This window comes from Mauremys mutica, chromosome 4 (assembly GCF_020497125.1).
Source record: "Mauremys mutica isolate MM-2020 ecotype Southern chromosome 4, ASM2049712v1, whole genome shotgun sequence".
Classification (NCBI taxonomy): Eukaryota; Metazoa; Chordata; order Testudines; family Geoemydidae; genus Mauremys; species Mauremys mutica.
In genome coordinates, this window is record NC_059075.1 from 97,174,190 (window position 1) to 97,194,783 (window position 20,594).

A 20,594-nucleotide genomic window follows, 5' to 3' on the forward strand; every position below is an offset into this window, starting at 1 on the left:
GTTCACTTTTTGTGAAACAGTATTACATTATTGACTCATGTTTAGTTTGTGATCCATTTAACCCCCAGATCCTTTACTGCAGTACTTACAAAATGGGAAATGACTGCCTAGGAAGGAGTATTTGTGCAATTGATTATTCATTCCCAAGTATAGTACTTGGCATTTGTCCTTATTGAATTTCATCCTATTTACTTCAGACCATTTCTCCAGGTTGTCAAGATCATTTTGAATTCTAATCCTGTCCTCCAAAGCACTTGCAACTCCTCCCAGATTTTTTTATTAAATACTTTTTATTCAAGAAACTTTCTTGCCACAGCAGGTTAGTTGAAAATTTGCTTTATGGAATGACCTCAGTTCTGAATCATACTTCCTATGGAAAATTTTCACCTGCTGCTCTCCCAAAGGGTCATGGGAAGATTCAAATAGTATTATGTGCACAAACAGCACTTGAGGGTGCACTTGTCTTATTGCTCTTCCAAGTGAGTGTATGCTTTTGCATATGCAGATTTTACACCCAGTCTTGAAAACATGGCCATATTTTGTTAAGCATATTGCAAGTTACATTATATATAGGTTTTATAGTCCCCAGTGAAAAAAGTTTTCCTCCTGTGTCAACTGAAGTTGATGCAATAAATTTATAATCATTACCTTGTTCTTCACTTGCTGCACAAGCCAAATATCATAACTCTAGTGTCAGAAAAACTGGCATGTTATTAGGCACTGACCATAAATGATGGCCTAAAGAGTTTCTGAGATATAAATGCCTTAAAGGAAGCATTTCACATAATGCCCCTCAGCCAAAGCGCAGTATTAATGACTATTGTCCCTGTGCAATAGGCAGTATGAATATGAGTTAATCAAATTAGGAATGACTGTAAACAGAGTAGTAGGGCACAGAGAATAAATCTTTTTGATAGAACTTGGCATGAATTTTCAGTGCTGCCAATGTAGGTTATATTTGGGGAGTGAAGCTAAATCCACTCTGGCAATGAATGATATGATAATACAGACATATTGCCTTCTGCTTGCCAGTTCACATGTTCAGGTAGGGTGACCAGATCACCACACTAAAATATCAGGACACAATGGGGTGCCAACAGCCCCGCCCACAGTCCACCCTCGCTCCTCCCAGGCTCCACCCCCACTCTGCCCCAGGTCCCACCCCCTCCCCACTCGGCCCCCCCACCGCGCCCTTCCTCATCTCCCAGCCTACTGCTGGCTTGCTGCGTCCTTCCTCAGTCCCCCACGCACTGCTCACCTCTTCACCCCCACACCCACCACTCACCCCTGTGGCACCGACTTCCTCTCTGCCGGGTGGGTGCTCGCCCACTTCCCTGCCTCTTCCTGCCCCTACACCACCCTTGCTCCACTCTCATTCCACACCCTTCCCCCAAGTGCCCGCTCCTGCCCTGCCTCTTCTCCGCCTCCTCCCCTGAGCGCACTGCAACCCCACTCCTCCCCCTCCCTCCTGGAAAGTGCTAAGCGCCACCAAACAGCTGTTAAGTGGTGGGAAGCACTGGAGTGGGAGAGGAGCGGGGACATGGCATACTGGGGAGGGGAGAAGAAAGAGGTGAGGACAGGGGAGCTTGGCTAAAATTTTTCCCTGTGGGTGCTCCAGCCCCAGAGCACCCACAGGGTCAGCGCCTCCCCCCCGCTCGCCTCCTTATCTGAATATCAGGACAAATGGTGTCCTGATCATACATTGATCGGGACACGGGACAAAGGGTTAAATATTGGGACAGTCCTGATTTTATCGGGACATCTAGTCACCCTGTGTTCAGGTGACTGGTTTATAGTAGGTTGTGCATAGGAAACTTGCTCTCCTTGATCAACAATGGGTAATAAAAGCAAGGCAAGACTACTGAGCTGACATTTTAACAAACAGCTGTCACAGATCCCATAGGGAATCAGAAATAAAAGCAGTGTATGTCGGTTCCCAAGATGGCAAAAGTCTCTCATAGTCTCTCTCATAAGTGTGTGAGGCAAACTCTTCAAGCCCCCTCACCCTCATACACACAGAACAACTGCAGAGGTGTATAATGTTTGAAAAGAGTCAAGAGTTCAACAAGGACAAGTGCAGAGTCCTGCACTTAGGATGGAAGAATCCCATTCACTGTTACAGACTAGAGACCGAATGGCTAGGAAGCAGTTCTGCAGAAAAGGACCTGGGGGTTACAGTGGACAAAAAGCTGGATATGAGTCAACAGTGTGCCCTTGTTGCCAAGAAGGCTAATGACATTTTGGACTGTATAAGTAGGAGCATTGCCAGCAGATTGAGGGACGTGATCATTCCCCTCTATTCGACATTGGTGAGGCCTCATCTGGAGTACTGTGTCAAGTTTTGGGCCCCACACTACAAGAAGGATGTGGAAAAATTGGAAAGAGTCCAGCGGAGGGCAACAAAAATGATTAGGGGGCTGGAGCACATGACTTATGAGGAGAGGCTGAGGGAACTGGGATTGTTTAGTCTGCAGAAGAGAAGAATGAGGTGGGATTTGATAGCTGCTTTCAACTACCTGAAAGGGGGTTCCAAAGAGGACGGATCTAGACTGTTCTCAGTGGTACCTGATGTCAGAAAAAGGAGTAATGGTCTCAAGTTGCCGTGGGGGAGGTTTAGGTTGGATATTAGGAAAAACTTTTTCACTAGGTGGGTGGTGAAGCACTGGAATGGGTTACCTAGGGAGGTGGTGGAATCTCCTTCCTTAGCGGTTTTTAAGGTCAGGCTTGACAAAGCCCTGGCTGGGATGATTTAGTTGGGAATTGGTCCTGCTTTGAGCAGGGGGTTGGACTAGATGACCTCCTGAGGTCCCTTCCAACCCTGATATTCTATGATTCTAAGAGTACTTAAGAAGTAAATGTATCCATTCCCCAGGCATTTGGATCACTGTTGGCTCAAAATCAAATACACGGAAAAGCACAGGTGGGTGATGTGCACAGACAGTTCAGATAAAGTTTTACAGTAGTTTCAAAATTGGTCTCTGGCTCAGTGAAGCCAAGTTATCAGTGCATAACATTTTAAGGCTCAGACAAAAACTTTGTGACTGTTTCCTTAGAGTGAGCAGGGTAGTATTTTTAATACTATCTAACAGAGGCAAACTGATCTGAACTCACCAGTCAGGCAACATTTCATGACTGCATCAATCCCCACATGGCTTGTCTAGGCTAGAGTTTGTAGTCCTGTTGTAACTTGAGTTAACCGATTGCCAATTAAGTTAAATATAAGGATTGTAAATGCTAGTCTAGATGCTCCACAAACATTTGTTCCAGGGCACAGGTTGATCCTTGGGGCTTATGTTGTGGGGCTGTAAAACTGCAGTGTAGATGTCCTGGCTCAGGCCGGGTGGGAGGATCCCAGAGCCCGGGATTCAGCCCAAGCCCAAACATCAACACCACAATTTTACAGCCCTGCAGCTCAAGCCCCATGAGTCCAAGTCAGCTGACATGGGCCATCTGCAGGGATTTAATTACAGGGTAGACAAAACCTTAAGGATAGCCCTAGATGGGTCTGGAATGGTGAAACAGCATGCCCCAGCTTGGTTCTATGCTGCAGCTGGTAAACGGCAGGACTGTCAAACCCCAAAGTACAAAACACAACACTCCTGTGAGATTTACTTCCTTACTGAAACACACACAAAACTCATTCCCACTGCATATGCCTCTGATTGAATAGTGTATGCATTATGGCACCATTGCTGTGCCTTAAAAGAGCAGGAAATCTACAGGAAAATAGCCTGAAGTTGTGGATTATCACTTATCACCATCTCTTCTTTGCCAGTTAAGAAGCACTGCAGATAAAGTTGCCAACAGTACCACATTATAAGGGACATCCCTTATCTGAATAAAAAACTGCCTGTCCTTTTTAATCTGGGATTTTTTTAAATTCTGTTTTCAACCAGGGGCATAGTGGTGCTCCAGCAGCACTACACTGCTGGCTGAAATGTGGGATAAAAGATGTCCGATACTATTTAGAATACTGACAAAGGGGCAGCCAGGACAAGTTTGAGTGGCGTTGCAACTTAGCACATGCCACTTACATTTGACCCAGCTGCTCCTCCATGATGCCAGACAGTGGGGCAGCTGAGCTAAATGTGAGTGGCATTGCATGATGGATGGGTGGCCAGGACAATCTGAGTGCCAATGCAACCATGTGTGCCAGGTCTGCCACACAAATTTGGCCCAGCCACCTCTCTGTCATGCACAACCTGTCATTTTGGAAGACAAAGCTGGCAGCCACAACTACAGATCAGACTTTGATCATGTCACCACTACTTCAGCAACAACCAACCCATCTTGCCTTCCTGTGCTGTATCTGCGGCCCTAAGTGAACCAATTCAAATTTATTTCAATGCATACACTGCTTGCTAACTTCCTCGCAGCTCCTCCTCTTTTAAAGTTGCAGTGCATGATACTGTTGTATGGCTACTAACTGAAAAACTAGTGACCTAAAATCTTCTAGAGGCAAGTGCTCTAGAGTGAACCAAGTTTATTTTGTGTCCAGAAGATCTGTAGGCATTTGTACATGGCAATTAAGTTTTTTAGGGAATTAATGGGGAAGAATCAGACCATCTGCTGTATCATTTTCTGACATTAGATACGTGGAACTAAAATTCGTTAGGGCTTCCTAGTTTACTGTCAGGAACTTGGTTTCTATAACAAGAATTAAATTGAATCTATGGCTAAATGCAATTTTGAAAACTGAGATCTGTACCCATGGTAAATAAAAACTGGTCTTATTATACTGCAGCAACAACAGACTTTATCTAAGATTAAGGCATTATGGCATTTTTCCACCAGGGTCTCTACTGTCCAAAGGCAAGCCAATTACACCTGTTTGTGCCTTTCAACATGAATTACATTAATAGTTTCATCAGTGGCAAGAAAGTGTGATTGGCTATGTGTGACAGCTCACACATGCCAACAATTCACAATAAATTTCCTTCCAGTCTGTATAAAAGAAGGCACTAGTGCTCAGTCTTATGTGTATATTTCATCACTGAGACAGTGGGCTACTGTAAGGTATGAAACTCTACCAAGTTTTCTGTGCAAAAGTGTGGAATCTTCATCACTATTCTAGCACCTGGAAACTCATTACAGCATTAAAGTTTTATCTCTTTTGAAAACCAGGAAAACTAGTGGTTTGGCTCAATTGTGTTTAATTATTAATAACCTTGGACTAATGCAACTCTCTCTCAGATACTGCAGTAGACATTAGAGTTTCATTTTCAAGCTCTTAATTGAACTATGTGACAAAAAATGGCCTCTGATTTTCTGCCTAGACAGTTCATTCTCTGGTATGGAAGAAGAGAAGCCCCAGGAATTAGCCGTTAAGATTTTTTTTTTCAGATTATTTTATGCAAGTTTGAGATATTTCAGGGACTTGCAAAATCACTTACTTCAGAAGCCTCACTACAAGAAGTGTCTCTTTTTGTTGAGAGAGAAAGAGAGCGCAAGAGAGCGAGTGAGAGAGCGAGAACAAAAACAAAATGCAACCCCAAATGAACTATTTAAGATCCTGTTGAGGGGTATGAGTAATGAAAGGGCTTTGGGCATGTACTCTTCACAGTTTACCTCGTAGTAGAGTTGCCAAACCTCCAGGATTGGCCTCGAGTCTCCAGGAATTAAAGATTAATCATAGAATCATAGATTATTAGGGTTGGAAGGGACCTCAGGAGATCATCTAATCCAACCCCCTGCTCAAAGCAGGACCAATCCCCAAATCCTAAATGGCCCCCTCAAGGATTGAACTCACAACCCTGGGTTTATCTTTAATTAAAGATTATGTCATGTGATGAAACCTCCAGGAATACATCCAACAAAAACTGGCAATCTTACCTCATAGCCTGGAATCCATCTTGAAATTCCTGAGAAGTTGTTGCGTGTTGGTCATCTCCAGTGTATTTGATTGGTATCAGCAGTATGCATTTGCAGGGTAATTGCACCTGTATTTCCCACGGTCCACTAAGGGCACCCATTTCGGACTGCTAGCTCCTCAGGCACCACCTTTCTTAAGGTAAAAGCAATACAGAGGAAAAAACACCTTAAAAACCAATAAAAAGAATTAACATGCATGCTAAAAAGCTTACAAGAGGTCACCCCCAGCTCCAACCTTGTACTCTGGGAGGTGTCAGTCCTTCAAAAGCCCACAACTGGGTTTTCCCATGGTTACAAGTTTATAACCATCTCAGATTCAGAACCACGGTTTAGCAGATCAGCAGGTTTTTTTATATGGCTTGGCCCTTTTATCTCCAGTCTCCAGTAACAGGTAATCAGCAAATAATGACCCACTACTCAGGGTGTAGCTTCAAAAGGCTAGATTTTTGTATAATTGGGGGGTGGGGAATTTGCATTAATCTCTCCCTGGCCCCTATGATCCCAAAAGTCCATTCTTGTCTGGCACATGTTCAGCATAGTCCTTTGAACTCCCAGGCCTCACATCACATCTACCCCCTGGAGAGGTTACATACAACCCTGGCCCACAAAAATTCATCAACTTTGTATTTAAAAACAACGGACCCCAAAGATACTTAAACTTATTTCAATAAGGTCTCCCAAGGATATGCCGGAAATTGCTTTAACTGACACAAACAGCTTTTGGCCTTATCACTCTCTCTCTACAGGGAGTCTATGGTATGACAGATGAGAAAAGTCTGAGACAAGCGCCTCCAACTAACATTACCACTAGTGCGCAGGAGGAACAGACTTCTGATCAAAGGCATGCTAGTGGAAACTCCAGTAAAAAGCTTTCTGAAACACTTACCACTACTACATAATGTTTTTATAAGGGGGGGGAAAAATGAGCAAAATAAAATACTAATGGAGCCTGCCTGTCTGCATTCTCATTTGCTGGAGATGAAAATCAATGCTTATTTCATTGGCTTGCTTTATTGCAGCAGAAAGCATAAAATTTTGCATAACTGAATTACTAGTCAGTCAGCCTCTCTCTATATATGAATGAGAGAGAGAGAGGCTGACTGACTAGTAATATATATATAAATAAAATTTAGCAGGTAAGGATAATTGACTAAATAAAAGCTGGCGAGAGATATACATTGTAAAACTACAAGGATGCCTCCTTCATGAAACTTACAAGCATTGAACCACAACGGAATTCCACATTTCTACTGAAGCAGTCACTTAGAACTTGTTTCCAAAGTTTTCTCTGAATATAAAGCTCAGGATGATCTATTAGTTATATGTGCAGTTAATGCCAGGAAAGGGTGTGGTTTTTTGTTTTCTTAAGTGTGAATATTTTGTAGCCAGTCAACCAGATTTATTTCCCGGGATCTTCAGATACAAAAAGCACAAGCTTCTACCACTTGAACTAACGCTTACTTGACAGCAGAAGTAAGTTATGATCTTTGTGGTTCAGCTAAAGAGTGATGAGTAAAACACCATGCAGCCATGTTACAATGTGCATTCAAAAACAGTTTTGTGTTGGTTGCTTGTACCCAACAGATTCTTCATTCCCAGCAACTTCAATTTCAGAATATGGATGAAAAAACATAGGGTTTCAGTAATGTAAACCCTAACTCACATTACATGATTTCAATTCCTGTCTCCCTCCCATTTTTAGCTCAACAAATAATAGCCTCATTGCAGACACTTCCTTAGAATAAATGGCCCCATTAATCCCCAGAAAGCGTCTTGCACCCCTACTGTTATTGCTTATACAATGTAGTGAACGTATGTTTTGCAGCACATCTCTAGGAGAAACTAAAACTAGTATACTTTCTTTAAAAGGAGTTTTTTGTTCAAGTTCCTGGAGATATTTTAAGAAGCAGGCGACCTCAGTCAGTTGCAATGAATTGCTTAGAACTATCGTCACAGAGATACTCTGAAATTGTTACTGGCAATGACTGTGCTACTTTTAAACAAAAGTTATTGTTTTAGATTGCTAATTATGCATTACTTTTCGGGGGAGGCAAGGACCACTGGTTCTTGCTGCTCACAGCTTTGCTGTGACTGGCTCCTCAAAATGAGAGGGAGCTAACCATCTGACTAACCCAAGAAGACAAGAAAGTCTTAATACTCCAAAGTGAGGATGGGATGCCAGGGCTAAAAGGGTGGAGGGACACCGTGGGGTGTTCCTGGGTGAGTCATAGGGGATGAGAGCAATTGAAGGAGGGAGAAAGAGGTTCATGCAGACAGGAAATGGGGGTATTTCAACTGATCTGTAGGGTAGATGGACTTGGGTGTTGGGGGCATTAGAAGGACGGGGGGAATAAGTGGTGGTGGAGTAGCGGGGGCGCTGGAGGGAAGTCATTTGATGGATGACAGAGTAGGAGATATTTAAGAGGTGAGTTTATTGGGGACTGGGGCTTGTGAGGAGGGTTTTGGTAGGGTGATGAGGGTAATGTTTTATGGGTTGTTTATTTGGGGAGATGGGGTTGGTGGGGCATGGAGGTGGAATGAGCAGACAGAGCTTTGTGAGGGTGGCCACAGCTGGCTCCGGCTGTGTCTGGCTCCCTCCTTAGCAGCTCCTTTCCCTTCTCCTCTCCTCTGCTCCCTTTGTCTCACTCACTCCCTTCCTCCCAGGCACCAGGGACAGGGCTAGCTCACTGAGCACTTGCCATGTTATGACAGACTCTGCATGCAGCGTTCTGACCCCCACCTGGCTCTGGTGACTCTCCCTAAGCGTCATGCTGCTGGGCAGCCAGGCAGCTCAGCACCAACTGGCCCTGGCACCACCAGAGTCAGAACTTTGCTTGTTGAGCTGGGCAGTGCACACAGGTGGCAGGGATGGCTCAAATTTGGGGGGGAAGGGTTGAGTCCCCTCTAGTCCTAGCCTCCTGCCCCTATGCTTATACTAACACAGCTGTGACACAATCATGTCATTAGTCTCCCAAAAATGCTTCTACAATTAAAAGGCCTCACTTCTCTACTAGCTTGCTCACTTCATGTCGTATTTGCACTTGCCCAAGGTGGGTGTAAATCATGATCATTCTGATGAGGTAGTACAGCAGATCCTCATTGCATGGGTATAAATGACTACCCCGAGGTGCAAGGCAGTGGAGAATTGGGCCCAAAGACACAGAGTGATTAAATGGCTAAGAGTAAGCTAGGTCTAGATTATAGCCCACACGTCACTAAACATATACGGTAACATCTCAATCAGACTGTTTTAAAAATGGACCTTCAGTACAATACATGATGCAACATGCAGGCTCATACATTGTTACAAACTGAATTAGATCCAGACAAGTCCATTTCATTACATCCTGAAGAAATGTCTCTCAATAGATTGCTGTTCATGGTGCAGGGAGTGCCTTTTACTTTCTGTAGCTACAAAACCAGCAAACCACCTATGAAAAAACTAATTCATTTTCAAAGGCCTGCAAAGATTTTAGCAGATAGTGGGTCTTAAAATTAAAACATTTCACCATAAATGTTGATAAGTCTCAATGTAACATGCATTTATGGTATATTTTACTAAAATCTTGTCTTCACACTTTCCCGGCCTAAAGCTTTCATCACTTCCATAGGCAGAAATTTCAGACACTGCTCACCAGTTGACTAAAAAGTCTTCTCAATAACGTTCATTCTGCCACTCAGATAAAGATGAGGTAGTTTTTGCATCCACAATATTTTACCGCATGTTGCATACTGTTTCCTTATATTCTCTTGGCAAGTACTCACCTGGTCCTTCTTGTACACACTGTGATAAGTTGAATCACAGAACCCCCCTTGGGAATTGCCAACTGATGTGCCAAGCCTACTTCTGCCCCTGCTTTCCTGCCCTGGCAGCTTGGGACTTCAGTGCCCTGCCTGGTTTGAGCCAGACCCGCTAGCCTGCTGCAAACCCAGACCCAGGTCTGAACCATGTCCCCTAACAGCTGTTGGCTTAATTGAAAGCAGCTTAAGAAGTGTTCCTGTCTTTAACACTCAGATGCCCAACTCTCAATGGGGTCCAAACCTCAAACAAATCCATTTTACCCTGTATAAAGCTTATACAGGGTAAACTCATAAATTGTTCACCCTCTATAACACTGATAGAGAGATACGCACAGCTGTTTGCCCCCCTCCCCAGGTATTAATACACACTCTGGGTTAATTAATAAATAAAAAGTGATTTTATTAAATACAAAAAGTGGGATTTAAGTGGTTCCAACTAATAGCAGACAGAACAAAGTGAAGTATTAAGCAAAATAAAATACAATGCGCAAATCTATGCCTAATACAGTAATACAGATAAAACCTCACCTGTTGTAGGAGCACCAGTGATTTGTATGCTATGTATAACCTGTAATTTCAAAAGGTCTGTTACACTCTCCCCCTCCCCCGCCTCATGTCTCCTCTTCCTCTTTGAATACCTGTGAAGTGGCTTTCCCCCGCCCCCTCCCTTCTGGAATGCTTGTGGGATGAATGGGCTGGTTGAACAGCTAGAAGATCAGAAGAGCTTCCAGGTAGACAAGGTGTCTGAGACTCTAATTAGGCAGCGCTCACACACCCAATGCATGGATGGTGCATGGACACTGCCCGAGGCGGAGTGTGACCAACCAGATGTGGCCAAGTGATCTCTAGTCGCAGGCCATGAGAAGCAGGTCCTTAAAAGGGGAAGGGGCTATGTGCTCAGGAGTGCACTCAGAAGCTTGTACCTCCCGTGAAGGCCCTTTGGCCGGACCGCCTGGCCAGTGGTTCACTGCGTTGCATTCCATCATGCCTCGGGAAGACTCACCTTTATCACACCACCCATCGCTGCGCTGAGGGACACTTACCTTGAAGAATCCTGACATCTCCAGTGCCATGCCGGTTCTGGGAGCGTGAGTATGCGAGTGTGAGTGTGACACCTCCCCCCGCTTCTTTTGAGCTTAGCTATCAATATAATAAATGTGCTGCTTTCTGCCAAACTCTGGTGGGTCATTAGTCCTCCCTAAGCTTACTAGTTGGCCCAATTTCAGGTAACATCACCCTCAGAGGTGTTCCAGTAAGCTTCCTTTTACAGACTGGTCTCCTTCTAGTCTGGGTCCAGCAATCACTCACAACCCCTGTAGTTACGGTTCTTTGTTCCAGTTTCTCTCAGGTATCCTTGGGGATGGTGAGGCTATCTCTTGAGCCAGCTGAAGACCAAATGGAAGTGTCTCCTGGGAGTTTAAATAGACTCTCTCTTGTGGGTGGAGACCCCCTCCTCTCTTCTATGCAAAGTTCAGCTCCAAGATGGAGTTTTGGAGTCCCATGGACAAGTCACATGTCCATGCATGACTCAGAACTTACAGGTAGCAGCCATGGTTCAGATGCTGCCTTGAACACCCTCAAGTAGACTTCTTATGTGGATTGGTGCCTTCCGAGATCCATTGTCCATTAAGTGCTTCTTGTTTTGGCAGTTAACTTGCACATTCCTTTCTCAAGAAGCTGACCAAATGCTTTACTAAGGCAACTTAGAAATCCAGCAAGTACACAGCCAATAATCATGACTTCAAACACAAAAATGATACATGCACACAAACAGGATGAATAAATTCAGTAGATCATAACCTTTACAGAGATGTGTTACGTGGCATATGTAGCATAAAACATATTCCAGTTATGTCATATATACATTCATAAGCATATTTCCATAAAGTCTTATTGGGTGCATCATCACACACACACACGTAGTTTTTACTTTGCGTGCAGGGGTGGGGCGGGGGAAAGAAGAAGTGAAGGGGTTTGGAGTTGGAGAGTTTTTTTCATTCTCTGCCATTAGCTCGAATTGACATTTATTGCTCACTATGTCGCTTTAAATCCCATTTAAGATTTCTATTGCTCTCTGTCCCACTTAAAGTAAAAGCCATTTCAGATTTCTATCTGAGTAATAATTATCTTGGCACCTCTAGACCAATCATGATCCCCCTCTTACCCTATCCTCTGTTTCTAGCTTGGAGAATGAAATTAATCAATGAGGAATAACCATTTATATTCAACTTTACATGATGTGCATTGAATATTTCATCAAGGTCTTAAGAAATCACTTTCTTCTACCACATTCTTTTAAATTAGTTGCTTTGTCTCTCTCCTTTTGCCATTGATTCTTGCATCTCATTAAAGCTCATTCTGATCTAAAGAATTAATGAACCAGCAACATAACATCAGCTGTTACTCTGACAGTGTTCCCTCCTCCTCCTCCTTAATGTAGTCTTCATAATGGATTTAATGCAGTGGGATTTTTCAGTTTTTGCTTTAGGGACTTATGGATAGCCTATTATGAGAATTGTCTTTAAGGTCTAAACTATTTTGGAATATACAGCATGGATGGAATTCACAACAGGTATTTAGGTGCCTAACTCCCATTGACTTTAGTGGATGTTAAGTGCCTAAATACTTTTGGGAATCCCACCAAATGTGTTAAAGCAAGAAAAAGACTGAATGTCATAAGGAGAATTAATCAAAGAGCCAAGAGGATGACTTCTCAGGAGTGATGAACAGATTGCCCCATTTTAGAACACAGATCTCCACTTATGCATTGCATATGAGAATGGGTTCATTGTGAAGAAGATTATGATTACACTATCAGGATGAGTCGGGAAGAGGTGTAGCAAACCAAAAGTGAATTGGATACTCCTCTGCCAATTATTAGCAACAAAGGTGTGCCATATTCAGAGCCTACGTGTTGAAACTCAAGAGCTAGGTGTTCTCAGAGCACTTTAGTGGTGCAAGCATAACACAGCAAGCAACCTCACTTGTGCAACAAAATGAATTTAGCAGACTAGCTCTCCTTCAGCAGAACTCTCCATTAGCATGCTTGTGATAGAAAGAACTGACATGGGGATACTCTATGGTTTTGGTTACTACTGTATTTCTGCTTGACCATTGCATAGAATTTAAAAATTTGTTCTAGCTCTCCCCTTTCTATGTAGGGTTTCCCTAAAAACGTTGACTGCCAAATTAAAAAGAAGAACTGAGACTGCCATGAAAGGCAGTGACATATATAGATAACTTTGAAAAATCACCAAGCGGCTGAAAAGCCAAGAAGTCCTACTGATACAGTTGTCACAAGTCAGCACCAATATCAAAATCTGCAAATTAAACCATCGGTGACACTTCTGTAGATACCTTGCTCAGTTACCATTTACAATATAGTGTTATATTTGTGTTGACTTTATAAATACAATGTATAGAAAAAGCTTTTTTACTGTGCTTTTGCTTGTAGTATACAAAATATGTGAAGTGTCATTTTTGGTCCTAGGCTAGTTGAATGACCTACATACACTCTGAACACAGATGCACACCCTTGACAGAGAGAGGCTGAAACCAGGAAGTTCATCTCTGAGCTGAAGCTTCTTAAAGTTTGGCAAAGTTAAAATCGAGGGTGGTTGGTTTGATTTGATTCCATCTCTAATAAAGGTATACATCGAGGAGTATCTTTTTCCCTTGGGGGAGTGCCAATTCTTTATTTCTATGTCAGCCAATATTTGTTTCATTTTGCACCTTTTCTCTTTCCCCACTACTTCCCCTACCAGTTTTCCCACTCCCCTCCTGGCTCTGTGGCTGCCTTGTCTCAACCCCCTAACCTGAAAAGGAGCAGACTTCTCCCACAAGATCTTTTTATCTGAGGGGCATCAAAGGAAGATCTGGAGCTGATCTGTGTGCTACATGGACAAGTAATCCTGGCTGGCATGGCTGTGCTAGACCCAGCCCCTCTATGTTGTCAAGAAGTATCAAAGTTTAACAGCAGGCCGGTGAGGGAATTTGCCAATCCTCCCATTTAATGGCCACATCAGTCATCCGTTGTTTACAGGGGACAACACAGGAGGTCTACTAGAGTACGGTCCCTATTCATGGTCTAATAAAAAGAGAAAACTTCAAAGGTTCCAATAATAAATCACACTACAAAGTGGGGAGGACTGTTTTATTTCACTATTCACCCATTGTGCTCAAGCAGCATGCAGTCTCCCTTTAGCCTCATTCTTATTTGGTACAATGAGTTGCTGTTATTATTATTTATTTGCATTATTGTAGCACATAGCAGCCCCAGTTATGGACCACAGAACAAAAAGACAGTCTCTGCCCCAAAGAGCTTGCAATCAAAGTAGCCATTTGAGTTTTATAATGGGCATCTTAGTTTTCTGAAGTTAGAACAGACTTTCAAAGGAAACATTTAAAATTGGCAAAAATCCACCCATTTCATACCTTGAAAATCATGACAGTTGTTCATAATAAAGAGAAAAATATTGTGACAGGCAATTGAATTTTATTTCTACACAAGAACAAAGGGTGGCCATTATAAAATGTTTGCAGTAGGAAATATCTTCTTAGTAACAAAATTGAATATCCCCATACATGGAATTGCCATATTTTTTTTATGGAATAAAAGCTTTGAGAAACTGGGGGAATTACAGTTTCTGAAGAGTTTTTATATTGATGACTATAGAAATGGTTGTAATTTGTAGTTATAAAAATATACAGCTATTTCCAATAAATTACAAACACGACATTCTTTTTGTGCTGCAATCAGAGCTAAGGTTATGGTTTCAAAGGAAGCAGCAAAGAATCCTGTGGCACCTTATAGACTAACAGACGTTGTGCAGCATGAGCTTTCGTGGGTGAATACCCACTTCTTCGGATGCAAGGGAAGAAGTGGGTAGCTGGGTGGGTAGAAGTGCAAGCTGGGTCCACTTGCATCCGAAGAAGTGGGTATTCACCCATGAAAGCTCATGCTGCACAACGTCTGTTAGTCTATAAGGTGCCACAGGATTCTTTGCTGCTTCTACAGAACCAGACTAACACGGCTACCCCTCTGATACTTGGTTTCAAAGGAGTAGCCCATAGCATACTTCACCAACTACTATTTCTATTTCTCTTAACACAACCTAAAGGTTAGTCCATATGGGGACATCCAGGAAAGTTACCCTGAATTAACTGAAGGTATGAATTTGAAATGGGTTAGTTAAACCACATTAAATAACTGTATGAACATTGTTATTCAGAATTAAATTTACCTTAATTCAGTTTGTCTTAATTCACTTCACCTTTGGAGGGCAAAACCTGGTCCTCTGAGTGTATCAGACTATTAAAGAACTTTTAGGGCTTGCTTTCATGTACAGTGTATAAGGGGTTTAGTTAATCCTCCTCCCTGAGGGGCAGTAGCTGTGTCAATGGGAAAGCTCTCCTATTGACCTAGCGCTGCCTACAGAGGGGATTAGGTCAGTATAACTGCATTACTCAGAGGTGTGGGTTTTTCAAATCCCTGAGTGACATAATTATACCAATATAGGTCTGTAGTATAGACCTGGCCTTTGTTATTACTAAAGAAGTTTACTTTTGCTCTGTGACAATACAGCTGAGGCTAACACCACCCTGAATCTCACAAAATAAAGAAAGTTAGCTTTGGTCAGTACTCAGATAAGAGGTGTCCACAGAACTGTCAAAGTGCTGCAGGAAGGGGTGCTCGTGGTTCAGGGAGTGGCACGGTTGCTCTGTGTCAGTGCTGAAGTAATGTTTCAGAATGGTATTAGGAAGCCTAGTACCATTCCAGAGGCTCTCTTTAGGATGAGGCAAGCCTCAGTACTGACCAGTTGAGGCTGTTACAGATTCCGTAGTACTTTTCACCAGAGAAGTAATTTTAGCCTCAGCTTCCTGTCCAAATTATAGATTGAGTAATTAGATTCTGCCTCCCTAAATTCCCCCTGTGATTTCAATTGACTACGGCATTCTTCACTTCCTGTCCTAGACCATTCTGTGGTGCAGCAATGCACTGTTAGCAATTGCCATCTTGTCACCAAGAGATGGCGACACTTTAGTGGTAGAGGAACACATCTGAATATGTAAAGTTTGTAAAGCACTTTGATAAACAGTTCTCGCTCTCTTCTTGTTTGATTCCCGTTCCTAAGCTCAACAAAAATGATGGGGCCAAATGAAGTCTTTTCCATTTGGTTTCTATGGTCTAATATTTGCCAAGTGTTTGCCCACGACTCCTTGGCATGCACTTGGAAGGCCAGATGTGCCCTTCACTAGCAGTTGCAGCTGCTAGCAACCCTCACTAGATTTAGCATACCAGCCAAGGCAAGGTCCTGGGATATGGAGCTCCAGTGCACTCACAGCTACTTCGAACCCACTAATAAGAATTGAGTGAGTCGCCAGGACCAAGCAAGCCACCCCCTACAAGGGGAGGTGTCTACTATGCAGAGGTATTGCCTCTTGAACACACCCATACACCCCAAAAGGTTTATATAAATATTAGATATTATATAGGAATGATTTGGGTTGAATTATGAAAACTAAACCATACTCAGAAAAATGAGCCAGATCACCAAATCTACTGAACATGCTGGTTATATCTGAATTTACTATGTTAAAAAACTTTTCTATTTGCTCACTGCATCAGCAATGAGTAGGTGAATGACTGTCTCTCACAGTATGCAATTAGGCTCCCGGAACCTAATGCAGATTTAGGAGTCTTACATGGCAAATTATCTTGTCCTGCACAAATATCTTACCAGTCTCATGGATACAGTTGCTACTAAATTAAGACCTTTAAATACAAACAAACAAAAAAACAACCCACCCACCATTAAAAATCACAACTATTTAAAAGGAAAATTAAACAAATATTCTAATGGATAAATTCCCAGGCAGGAATGTTTTACAGAAGCAATGAACTAAACAAATGTTAGAGAATGTGTGGCTCAAAAAACATCTGATTGCCAATTGTTAGCTGAAGCATTAGAACTTATTTGTCCCTTTCAAATTAAAGTAGCAAGCTGTTGAAAGAATTTAATGGTACTGTTTGTGTGCTCTGTGCTTAGGCCCCACAGCATGGCAACTTTGTGCCAGGATTCTAAAATCACTTTGCTCTTTAATCCTGGCACATAAGTGGCTTTAGAACCCAGTTATAAATTGTCCATGAAAAAAACATCTCTATGTATCTTGGGCACAGACAACACAGACAGTACTGTGAAGTCACAGCTAGATTGGCTGGTCTTTGGCATAATATAAAATATATTATTCCAAGTGCTTCACTCACATTGTTTGTTCCAAAATTTTTATAGATGTCAGAAAAAAATAATGAAAAGATTCCCTCCAATAAAAAGTGAAGTGAAGTTTTTATCCATGGAGGTTTTCTTTTTGTGCTTTACTCTTTTCTCCCCGTTAACTCACATATGGAATAAATTTCTCCTTTTTAAAAGGGAAAAACATACACTTCTGGGCTTCATCTTCTACTCACCTCAACTCCTTTTTATCTAGGATGAAATAGCATTTCCATTGTTCATTTGATGTGATATGCTCCCTGAGTCTTCAGTGACTTTGCTAATCAAGCCTAGTCCCATATGCCCCAGTACTCCTTTTAAGAAAGCATATGGTGCTCATTACTGATGGTTTCAATAACTACAATGGCTATTACACTTGGATCATTTTAAATGTATCAGATCTGTGGCATAATTCTCATAAGTTTTTTTTTATTATTGTCTCCTTATCTTGAATTAGTATTTGAAATCCAGTTTATGAATTTAATCAATAAGCCCTGCACTGAACAGTTCCCTGGAACTAAATTATTTACTTCAGTGAAAGATGCAATTCTTGGGAGAAGACTGTGAAAAAATACTGCAATTAAAAACATATTGATGAAGGCTTTTATAAGACTGCCCATGTACACTGTAGAAAAAAAACACTAATTTGTTAAGCTCTTAGCCTGTAAGTATAAAGGGCTGAAAATGATGGCTTGCTCCCGCAGTTTGTAGGACTCTGCAGTGTTTTATAGCATTATTTTTGGAGGGTGTTGCAAATACGCAGCAAAACGTATGTTTAATTAAAACAATTTAATTAAAAATGATCTCAACCCAGTACCTGAAAAAAAAATCACAAAAGTGAGAGTACTTTTAAATTTATAATGAAGCACAACATTGCTCCTTTTTTGACTATTTGCATTTTTGTTAAAAGTACTTTCAATCTCCTACAGAAATTAAGATGTGGTCACCTGTAGTTATGTTAAGAATCTACAGCATGCTTAAAAATGTGCCTGTGTATCTCTTCTCCATGATTATGCATTATGAAAATGTTTTCTGTATTAGAATGTTCTTTTGTTACATTCTTTGCTCCCGAAAGCCGAGGATTAAGGGCCTGATCCATTAGAGCCAATGGAGGGACTCCCACTGACTTCAGTGGACTCTGCATAGGGGCACTTAATGTCTCGATTTTATAGGGACAGTGCCGAGATTTGAGGCTTTTTCTTATATAGATGTCTATTACCCCCCCCACACACACCCCAATTTTTCACCCTTGCTATCTGGTCACCCTGACTTTGCATCGGCCCTAATAGCACTACCTGCAGCCAGACATAGGGAGACAAATCTGGCCCTAAATCCACTGAAATAAACAGCTATGCCAGAGATGAACCTGGCTCCTTGCAAGCAGTCTGAAAGCTTTCCCACACAGCTGTGCCAGAATAGCTCATTGTAATCTACAGAAACATTGCATTCCAGTTCTGGACCTCTTCTAAGTCACTGGGCAGAGACTTTTGGTGTGGTCAGGTGTCCACTTAAACACTAAGATCTGAGCATGAAACTGATTTTTATTTGTAAATTTAAGGACTTAATCCTGAAAATATTTGCTACCATAGTAATGGCTGCTATTATGATTCCCCCAGTAAAGCCCGTGATACTCATGGCAATAAACACTATGTCCAGAAGCAAATATTTCCAGGATAGGGCTTCAAATCAGCATTCTCCAGAAGTGACAGGTTAATGTCACTAATCCACTGTGCCAGCCAGTTTGCTGAATTTTGGGATGTAAGTTAATATATAAGCCAGTATAGCCAGTTTAAAAGTATTTGTGCAATATAATTTGGGCAGGGTCTGAATAATTTAATTTAAAAAAACACTCAATCCTTTATTATTAGTTTTAACAGGTGATGAGAAATTCAATTCTGAAATATAAAGTATGGCTTTAGGTTTGGTCAGCACACCAGGGAGCAGTATGCAATTTGCAAAACATCAGCGTACAAAATGAACTTCTGAAACAAACAAATATAACCCCAGAGAGGTGTCCTTGTCAGTTCTTTAATATTTACCTGCCATGTGAGACTGCATGGTCTCCAACAGTTCCTGAGAAATAGTTAGGTTCAATATCGATGACAGCAAGTTTGTATAAATAATTGCATTTTGGTTTTTAAGAGAATGAAAGCAGTGAAGGAAGATCAGTGTTGTACAGCCAGTTCATATTTCGGAGGGTCTCTTTCTACATATGGAGAAATATTGCCCACTAGAAAGGCACAGTAGCAGAGATGTTCAAAAGAGGGAACTTTTTCCCTCCCCCCTACCCAGTTAAGATACCTGACATCATAATTATAAATTGTGTTCATTTTATTTTTTATAAGCCAAGCTGCAAAAATTTCATATATTATTTCCATTTTCAGATGGTGAATAGAGGCACAGGGAGACTAAGGGCCACATTTTCAAAGTATCCTAAAGATGCAGATAGACACCTACTGGGATTTTCAAAATCGCCTGGGCAGCTAACTCCCATTGAAACAAAATCTGTCCTTCAGTGGCTTGCCTAAGGGTATGTCTACACTACAAGAGTAGTTCGATTTAACTTAGGTCGAATTTGTGGATTCGACCTGATGAATTCGAATTTGTGTATCCACACTAAGGACACTAATTCGACTTTGTGAGTCCACACTAACGGGGCAAGCGTCGACATTGGAAGCGGTGCATTCTGGGCAGCTATCCCACAGTTCCCGCAGTCCCCGCTTCCCATTGGAATGCTGGGTAGAGCCCCCAATGCCTGCTGGGGGAAAAATGTGTCGAGGGTGGTTTGGGGTAACTGTCGTCATTCAACCGTCACTCCCGCCCTCTCTCCTTGAAAGTGCCAGCGGGAACTCTGTTCGCGCACTTTTCTGGTCAGTGACAGCGCGGACGCCACAGCACTGCGAGCATGGAGCCCGCTGCGATCATTGCTGCACTTATGGCCGTTGTCAACTCCTCGCACCTTATCAAACACCTCTTCCACAGTCAGCTGCTGAGAAATCGGGCGAGGAGGCTCCGGCAGCGCAGTGAGGACATGAAGTGTGAGAGTGGCACAGACCTCTCACAAAGCACAGGATCCCGCGCCGCGGAGATCATGGTGGCAATGGGTCACGTTCATGCTATGGGACGGCGATTCTGGGCCTGGGAAACAAGCACGGACTGGTGGGACCGCATAGTGCTGCAAGTCTGGGATGAATCACAGTGGCTGCGAAACTTCAGGATGCGTAAGGGCACTTTCCTTGAACTGTGTGACTTGCTGGCCCCTGCCCTGAAGCGCCAGGACACCCGGATGCGAGCAGCCCTGAGTGTGCAGAAGCGAGTGGCCATAGCCCTCTGGAAACTTGCAACGCCAGACAGCTACCGTTCAGTAGCGAACCACTTTGGCGTGGGCAAATCTACCGTGGGGGTTGCTGTGATGCAAGTAGCCCACGCAATCGTTGACCTACTGCTCTCAAAGGTAGTGACCCTGGGAAACGTCCAGGTCGTCATAGATGGCTTCGCCACAATGGGATTCCCAAACTGCGGTGGGGCTATAGATGGCACTCACATCCCTATCCTGGGACCGGCCCACCAGGCCAGCCAGTATATTAACCGAAAGGGCTACTTTTCAATGGTGCTGCAAGCACTGGTGGACCATAGGGGACGTTTTACCAA